The sequence below is a fragment of the Perognathus longimembris genome, unplaced genomic scaffold (assembly GCF_023159225.1).
Source record: "Perognathus longimembris pacificus isolate PPM17 unplaced genomic scaffold, ASM2315922v1 HiC_scaffold_5925, whole genome shotgun sequence".
Taxonomy (NCBI): Eukaryota; Metazoa; Chordata; class Mammalia; order Rodentia; family Heteromyidae; genus Perognathus; species Perognathus longimembris.
In genome coordinates, this window is record NW_025961406.1 from 258 (window position 1) to 10,000 (window position 9,743).

The following is a 9,743-nucleotide window of genomic DNA, read 5'->3' on the forward strand; positions in this document are numbered from 1 at the left end:
CTTTTGTTGTGTGTGTTTTGAAACATCAGTAAGGCAACTGCAAGTGTTGGGCCCAAAAGTACTTCTGGTTTATACTTGAAAAGACCACTGAATATGCTTTTATCTATATTGCTCACGGGCAACATATATGCAGTGTGTTCAGCATCATCTCTTTCCATTATCAATCAACCAGCACAGGTACCAATTCATTTTACTGCCCTCCCAAGGAATTCAAATCATTATTGGTGCAATTAATAAAGAGAAAATGTGTGCCAATAAGAAGCGGAGCTGGTCTCTGTTTTCATTTCCTTGTATGGAACTGCACAGACAGCATGATACCTGAGCAAATAAATCAACTACCATGATAGGAAGGGCTCCTTAATCCATAGTCTTTGCTTTATTGTGTGCAAAGTGTGCTATCATCCCCTGAGCTTCCTGAATGTCTGTTTTCATTAGAAATCAGTGCTTGCTCTTTTCCATAATAACCAGAGAAGAAATGAGGCAGGAAGTATATCTTCATCATGGTTCTCCGTCAGTCCCGAGACTGATAGAAAAGGAGGTAACCTGACTCAGAGTTCTTTGAGATATCTGGTGTCAACCTGTAGAATTCTTCAATAGCTTGGGCATCTATTTTTTCTACAATGTCATCATCAAACAACAACCAAAAATCATGACTCTTAACTACTGCAATATAATGGCCACGATTGGGACCACTTCCACAGTGAACCACAACAGCAACAAGGTCATACATCCTGTCAGGATTGGTTGCATCTCCTGAAGTGTTAAACAGACAAAGTTCTAAAAGGAAAAGTACCCGGTATGAAAGTTTTGTATATTGATGAAGTTGATCCATATATTTAAATCTCTTCAGGTGGAGAGCTAGAATCATGGGCAGTTTCTTAACTTTCATCCATTTGTGTGCTTCCTACTTGCTGCGACACTCTTCACAGTAATATTTATATTCACTGAAGAGAGTTTCTGTGTAGCTAAAATCTCTTTTTTTTTTTTTTTTTTGGCCAGTCCTGGGCCTTGGACTCAGGGCCTGAGCACTGTCCCTGGATTCTTCCCGCTCAAGGCTAGCACTCTGCCACTTGAGCCACAGCGCCGCTTCTGGCCGTTTTCTGTATATGTGGTGCTGGGGAATCGAACCTAGGGCCTCGTGTATCCGAGGCAGGCACTCTTGCCACTAGGCTATATCCCCAGCCCCTAAAATCTCTTAAACAGTGAGTAATTGATGTGTTTTGTTCCACATCAACAGAAAGGTCTAAAAAAATCTTCATCTTTGCTGCTTATAGTTTCACAAGTAAGACATCTGGTTTCATTAATTAATGTTCTCTGAAAAATCTCATGAATCCACGTTGGGTCTGGTGTGCTGTTGTTATTTTCACTGTCAATATTACCATTAGGCAAGCGACCATTTTGTTTTTCTTGCTTTCTCTCTTCTTGTAAAATATCAGCAATTGTATTTAGCAAGTAATTTAAGAATTCATGAGCATCTTGTTGCATGTAGTTGTCAAAAAGCTCATTTTCTTTCCGTAATCTTGTGATGAACTTCTTGGGAGGTATTACTCTGACCTTTCCTTTTGAGTTGCTGTGCTGTGGAAGAGATCTGCAAAGCACTTAAGAAGGTTCTCCTTCTTCCTAGGCTGACTCTTGTATGCTAGAACTTTTTCCCAAAAAATAAAGTGCTTGAAGAACAGAATTACAGTAAGCGGGTATTCCCAAAATTGACCAATCCAAAATAGTGCTCAGTTGACTGGAAACTATTCTGGAGCAATCTTTTTCTCTAATGCCGAGGCATTGGCGCCCATGTTAGAGATGGAGGCGAATTTGTAGACTGTCATTAGGATTTCCATCAGTCCAGCGCCTTCTTCCACCCAATCACAGTGGCGGCGGATGGGGGAAGTGGGGAACCAGGCAGCCCTCACACACCGCAGCCCGCGGGCGGGCCCCCAAGCTGCTGCCTACCCACGCTCTGAACCAGCAGAGCCACCACTTCTACCACCATTGCTGCCCGCATTCCTTTCCATCTCTAAGTTGCTAAGGGTTTTGATTTTTTAATTTTTTGAAGTCTTTTTAAGATTACTGAGATAATCATTTGGCTTTTCCTTTTACTTATTTTTGTGTTGGTCCTTGGGCTTGAACTCAGTGCCTGGGTGCTATCCCTGAGCTTTTGTGTTGAAGGCCAGAATTCTGACATTAGAACAACAGTTATACTTACAGGTTTTCTTGGTGCTTAATTGGAGTAAGATAAGAGTCTAATGGAATTTCCAGCCAGGGCGGGCTTTGAACTGTGCTTCTCAAATCCCAGCCTTCCCAGTAGATAGGAGTATGGGTAGTGGCCAGCTGGCTTTTTACTTTTAGATTGTTGGTCTTGAAGTTCAATTGAATCAACTTCACACTTCTAGGAGAATGTTTCCTTGGTTATTTTCTATTAACATTTGCACACATACTAATCCATTCAGTTTGCTAACACTTCCTTAAGAACTTTTACATGTGTTTAGATAAAGGATATCAGCTACTGATCTCACAAATCAGTTGGGAATAATTTTTTTCCCTTCAACTTTCTGCAAGAACTTTGTGTGAAAGTGGTTCATTCTTTTGGAATATTTTGCTTTTGTTTTTTAATATTGAGCAGAACTCATGAGTGAAGTCATCTGGGCCAAGATGGTTTATGTTTATGGTTTGTATTATTTTAGGGTAGGGACAAGCCATTTAACAGATAATGAATGATCCCTATTATTTGTTCCTTAAAACTTGACATTTTTCAAGATAACTTTCTGGCATGTTCACTTTTAACAGACAAACTAAGAAATTACAGTTCTTTGGTAGTTTCTGTTAGATAAACAAGCTCTACAACTGACTTATATACCAGCCTTAAGATTTTATATGTTTAATGTAAATAAAATGTAAATTAATCAATAAAATATATATAAATAAATAATTTCTCCTGGAGATAAGTTTTATTCTAAATATGAGTCTATATTGTACCTTACAATCCCAGGAAATGGATAAAGATACATAGATTACTGTATAGCTGCAAGTAACAACTTTCTGAAGAGGGGTCCAATAGCTCAGGAAATAAGAGCAAGAACTGATAAATGAGATTGCAGTAAATTAAAAGGTTTTTGTACAATTACAAGAAAGAAGAGACAGCCTCCATAATGGAGGAAAAATCTTTGCAAGATATTCACCAGGCAAGGAACTAATATTCAGGAATATATTTGTAATTCTCAAAAAATTTAAAAAAACAATCCAATTGATAAATGATCAGATGAATTGCACAGACAGTTCTTGGAAGTACAAATAAGCAATAAATAAAGAGATGATCAACATTCTAGCTATATAGGAAATGCAAATCAAAACTATACTGAGAAAAAAAAAAAAACCTACACTGAGTTCAGATGCCTGTGGCTCACACTGTAATCCTAATTGCTCCCATAATCTCCAGATCAGAGGATCACAGTTCAAACTCAGCCCAGGCAGGAAAGTCCATGAGACTCTTATCTCCAATTAGCCACCAAAAAACATGGACAGTGGAGCTCTAGCCCAAGTGGTATACAGTTCTAGCCTTAAGCAAAAAAGCTCAGGACAAGCACCCAGGCCCTGAGTTAAAGACTGGAACAAAACAAACAAACAATCAAAAACACCCCCTTCACACACAAACATCAACTCCACTTCCCATCTCAACACTGTCAGAATGGTAGCCATCCACAGAACAAACAACAACAGCGCTGGTGAGGACCTAGGCATAAAGGAACTCACACACACTGTTAGTGGGAATGCAAATGAGTACAAATTTGTGGAGATCAGTAGGAAGGTTCTTTAAAAAACTGCAAATGGAAGTACTATACAGTTTGAACATACCGTCCTTAGGCATCTGTCTTGCACATCCATGTTTAGAGCAGCATTGTTGTGGATCAGTCCAGGTGTTCCTCAACTGATAAATGGAGAATGAAAATGCATCTACACACACACACACACACACACACACACATACACACACACACACACACACACACACACACACACACACACAGAGGAATATTCCTTAGCTAGAAACAGAGAATACCTGCCATGCTTACCACCACTCCAAAAGCGTGCAGATTTGGGGCTGTAAACTTAAGAAAGTAGATCCAAAGAAGTTCCCATCTTTTCTCCAACTCACAGTCTGCCTTCTAGGTAACCTTCCTTTGTCCATGCTGACTGAGTGGAGATAACAGCCTCTCACTCCTTCCCTCCCTTCTTTCCTTTTTTCCTTTGGGGCTGGGGTGGGGTGGGGGTAAATTCCAGGAGGAAACTCTACAACCCAAACCACACTGGTCAGTAATGGGTGACCCAAAGGCCTTCATCTTTAAGAACCAACTGTAAAGTTTCTTTGGCTTTTCTCTGTTTTCCTGACCATCAGTTGAGTTTTGTGTGACATCTGAGCCTGCTCTTAGTGAAGACTGGAGAGAATTAAGGACAGGGGTTAAAGTTAGTCTGAAAATAAAGGAACAAGGAGCCTTGATATCCGGATGGTCAACATGACATCAGTTATATCATTGCTAGCCAGGCTAGGGATGAACAGGTTGAAGCTGGAGAAAGCACATGCAGATGCACAAGAGGTTTCTCAAAGGATATTAGGAAGAGCCTGAGAAGGACACCCTGCTCCCTTGTAGGTGGAGACTCTCCACTAAGAGCCCCTAGGTTCAACTGTGACCTCGTGTGCACTGCAGTGGCCAAAGGGCTATGGGATACAATTGTGCTCTCTGAGCCAATGCTTATGTGGGACTTATAAAAGTTGGGGAGGTTGCCAAGTAGAAACCCTTGGGCCATGTGTCAGATGGGAAAAGGTTGGGATGTCCCCCCTCTGAGGCAATGGGGAAACTAGGTTTTTTGATAAGAAGGTGAAAACAAACATTTTTACAATTTTTCTAATAGCATTAGAGTGAACCAAGTTGTGTCTTCCAATAATAATCCTATTAGGAACGTCATAAACATCATTCAGGGAGTGGGTTTGCCATTGAAACAAGGTAGTAAATCAATCTCAAGGCTTGTAGATTTAAACAGAATGTAGGTGAAACAAAATATCCATAAATCAAGAAATCCAACCTCAACATAGGCAGACCATTAAATAAGTCACAGACAAACACAAGCTTTACACAATTTTGAAGTGAAAACACTATAATGGAATCCCATCTGCTTCCTAGCAACTGCTTACCAGGGACAGGGGGAAACTAGCACCCACATCTGTCCCCTGGAAACCAAGGAACAAAGAAATAAGTTGCTGTTCATCAAAGAATGCCACCTGTACTTCGTGGAACAAAGGAAGATACCTGATTGGAGCTGAAGAAGCCACACATCCCTGTAGCCCCACAAGGAATCAATTCAGGTCTTGATCAAGTCCCAACATGCAGCTCACTGGCCATCTGAGCCTCCTAGTGCCTGCCGGACACGACATGCCCGCCTGCGGTGCTGTGAATTCTCTGGGCGGTGCCCAGATGGTTCAGCGCTCTGTGACTTGGCCAGCTTCTAGGTGCCACCCGTGTTCCAAGCGGAGTTGCCATAGCGAAAGGAACCTGAAGCCACTTAGCAGTTGGCTGTCAGTGCTCACAGGTGTTCACCGGCCATCAGGACTGCACAGTGCCTCCAGAGCCGCGAATCCCGCCCCTGGCCTTCCACCCAGGACTGGCTTGGTCAGAGGTCCTCCGCAAATACACTTGCTACATCCTCTCCCCGCTCCATCCTCCCATATCCTGGCTGAACCCCTCCAGGACAGCCCCCCACCCACCTCTGCCTTTGCCAGTCCTGGAAGCGGTGGGTGTCCGGATCCACAACCAATCTCCCCATCAACGTAATCTGTCTTGCTGACAGCTGCTGGTTGATAGGTACTTGGTCATTGGATCTGAGCATCTTCTCCCTGCAGGAGTGCCTGCTTGCCTCTTTTCTCCCCTCTTGCCTAGGCCTCTCCTGCCCAGGTCCCTGCCTGCTCCTTCCTGCTACCCAGCAGCACAGGGTCACATTGGCTATGGGCAGGAACTGGCAAACCGGGTGCCATCGGCTCACAACCCTATGTTTAAGGGTCCTGCAGGAAGCTCTGCTCAGACAACAGGGAAAGGGACATCTGACCCTTCCCTGCCTCAGCCAAGGCACCCTAGCACCACCCAGCAATTGTATTTGTGTCATCATCACTGTCATGCAGATTGCCAACAGCAGTGGCTGCTTGTTGTCCCCGGACTCAAGTCCTGAGACCTTGGTGCAGCGAACAGCACTAAAGGGCAGCCTTCGCCAAGTGATTGGTGTCCAGGGACCTTCAGGCAAGCAAGTAAACGTGCACACACTTTGAACTCCCTCTGTGCAACCTCATACCTGACACATTCATGCAACCGCACATGAACAGAGAATTCCTCACAAGCAAGCCCACTCTATCTCTCTCTCTTTTTCTCTCTCTCCCTCCTCGCCCCCCCATACCACGTGCTCACTCAGAACATACTGTGCCGGGTCCTCCTGAATCCACATCCACATACCTATTCACACATACACAGTCTTCCACTTATGAAGCACACGTATGTACAGCTTCAGGACCACACAGGTACCCATGCACGCACGCACAGGCACACACAAATGAGCACACCCAGTACACAGTGGCTTGGAAGGTGCTAAGGGATTTCTGGGGACCAGGTCCAAGTTTCTCTAGTCAAGGGGGATGGTCTTGCGGTGGTCTTGGCTAAGGAGCCCAGCCCTGGGTACTGGCCAGCCAACTGGCACTTTTGTCTCCCCCTGCTGTCCCCACCAGTCTCCCCTTCCCTTTACAATGAAGCCTGATCGACATGGGTAGCAATGAACTCTCCGGGGAAAGCAATCAACTCATGCATGCCACTGCACCTCTGCCTCTTTGCCTCAGTCTCTGCTTCCCAATTTCCCCCTCTTCCTCTTGAGGTTCACAGTTTGCACACCTCCCCATGTACCTCTTCATTTCCTCTGGGGAAATCACAACTCCCTCACCCTGGCCTAGCCCTTCTTTCTTCTCCAAATCTCCCTCGGCTCTCACCCTCTGCACTTGTGGGCTCTCTCAGTCTACTCGTGCACACCAATCCCCATTCATCTAAGCTGTTGTCTCCCTGCTCTGTCCCCAAGTCCCTCTTCGTCTTTCCTGCCCACAGGAGGTGTTTGTCCGGGGTGAGAGGGTAGCTGCCTTCCTGTCCTGCCTTCTGCCTTCTGCTCCTGCATCAGACATCCAATTGGTCTCAAAATGGCCACTGCTCACTTGGCAGATTCCAGCTGAGGCCCTTGCCTGGCTTGCTAGTTAGTGGGGCTGTGCACCTCTGAGTCTTGCAGTACTGCGCATGTACGCCCGCTGTGCAGCAAAACCTCCCGGCGGTGGCCAGATGATTATGTTCTCCATGACGTGCCCGTCGTGCTGATGTGTGCCCGCATTCCCATTCCAACAGGAACTGCCTTAGTGCGAGGGGGTGTGACCCCGCTTAGCCATAGGCAGTTGGTGCTCACAGGCCATCCAGGCCCCCTGGTGCCTGCCTGACTGGGCATGCATGCCCACGGTGCTGCAAAGCCTCTAGGCAGTGCCCTGATGTTTTGGCACTCTGTGACGTGGCCAGCTTCTAGGCACAGTCTGCTGATGTGTACCAGCGTTCCAAGTGGAGTTGCCATAGCGAAAGGGACACTAAGCCACTTAGTGGTCGGCTGTCAGTGCTCACCGGTGCTCACCAGCCATCAGTGCCACACAGTACCTCTGGAGCCACCAATCCTGCCCCTGGCCATCCCACCAGGACCGGCTGGGGCTGTGGTCCTTGGCAAATACACCCAGATCCCTTCTTGGCTCCATCCTACCATGTCCCTGCTGAACTGCCTGGGACAGCTCCCCCACCGCCTGTGTCCTTGCCAATCTTGGAAGCACCGGGTGTCCCGATCTGCCACCATTCTCGCTGTCATCTGTCTTGCTGTCAGCTGAAGTTTGATAGCTAGCAGGTCATCCGATCTGGGCATCTCCTCCCTGCACTGGTGACCGCTCGCCTCTTGTCTCCCCTCTTTCCTTGGCCTCTCTGGCCCAGATCCCTGCCTGCTCGTTCCTTCTACCCAGCAGCACAGGAATACACTGGCTACAGGCAGGAGCTGCCAAACCAGGTCCAGGGGCTCACAACCCTATGCTTAAGGCTCCTGCAGGAAGCTCTGCTCAGACACCAGGGATAGGGACATTTGACCCTTCCCTGCCTGAGCCAAGGCACCCTAGCACCCAGAAATGGTATTTGTGGGTGTCATCATCACTGTCAAGCAGATCGCCAAAAGCAGTGGCTGCTTGATGTCCCCAGACTCAAGTCCTGAGTCCTTGGTGCAGTGGACAGCACTAAAGGTTGGCCTTTGCCAAGTGATTGGTGTCTGGGGACCTTCAGGCAAGCAAGTAAATGTGCACACACTTTGAACTCCCTTTGTGCAACCTCATACCTGACCCACTCATGCAACCACTGTTAGCATTTTCCTAGATTCAGGTCCTCAGCACCTCCCTCTAGCCCCCAGATCCACCCATACCTAATGAGCCACTCCTACTCACTACATAACTACTTCCCCTTTACCCCCAGAGAGAGAAGCTGCCACCTGGATAAGGTGCAGACACCATGTAGCTCCCTCTCCCATGGGAACTATGGCCCCACTAATAAACCTCCTTATGAACCTTCTTCTCCTGCCTATTATTATCTCCGCATGGTCCTCTGGGATGACTGGGACCTTTGCTTTCATTGGTGCCAAACCTGGGATATGTACCCCGGTGGATTTGCTCCCCCATTTCTGGGGTGTCCGAGCTGCCCACGGGACCTATTATTCTGTCCTAAGCCCACCCACAGGACCACCGAGGTAACTTCTCCTGACCGAGAGCTCTACTTCCATCCACCACGACAATCTACAAATTTGCCCTCACACACAGGGTAAGTGATAATCTAACCGAGCAGTCGGATCCAATTTTCTGATTTACCGCAGGGCCACGGGCTGTGGCTTCAGGGCCACAATAAAAATCTTGGTGCCAAGTTCCAAGCCCCACTCCAATTGACTGTAGTATAGGGCCACAGGGCCATGGCTTCAAGGCCACACTTGGCGCTCGATCCAGGACACAGGCATCCAGGGTGACAGCCTCATTTCTGATTGTCTCCTGTTGGGAGCCAAGCTAGCAGCTAAGCTCATCCTGACCTCTGGCTGTGCTGTTATCACAAGGAATGTGGTAAGATTTGGCTTAATTGACAGCCAGCACTTACCAAGATGTTTTACTGTGTCCATAGGCGCCTGGTTTATGTTTACCATTCAGCCTTGTCTTGTTTTATTGCCTCCTGTTATTTACCGACCTAAAAGCTTTCTTATTTTCTTAAACTTTGGTAACCCTATGCCTTTCCCTGGTTCCCAAACTGCATAAAAGCTGGATGTTAAGAATAAACGGGGCTGCAGTCTTGAGTTTCAATCTCAAGGTGCAGACCTCCCGTACCCCATCTTTGTCTCTTGTCTTTTTTCTCTTGCCTTATTTTTCCTCTTCCGTATCCCTGCCGCCCCTCAGTCAGGATTTCTGTTCCCCTGCCGGCTGGCCCGGCAGGTTTGGAGCCTGGAACAGGGACTTGAAGGCCTGGGATCGACGGCAGGTGACCCCCGCTCAGGTAAGGACGTCCGAATGCTTGGGAAGGAGAGCGGGAGGAGAGTGTATCGTCGGGAGTAATAAATTATGGGACAAGGTAATAGCCGCATGCTATACATGCAGGCCCCCAAAGGCATGCTTAATTCCCGGGCAG

At 46.9% G+C, this 9,743-nt stretch overlaps 1 pseudogene; it reads right to left on the bottom strand.

The window, feature by feature from the left end:
- Nucleotides 1–511: 511 nt before the first annotated feature.
- Nucleotides 512–1,835, bottom strand: LOC125345559 (annotated as a pseudogene).
- Nucleotides 1,836–9,743: the final 7,908 nt, after the last annotated feature.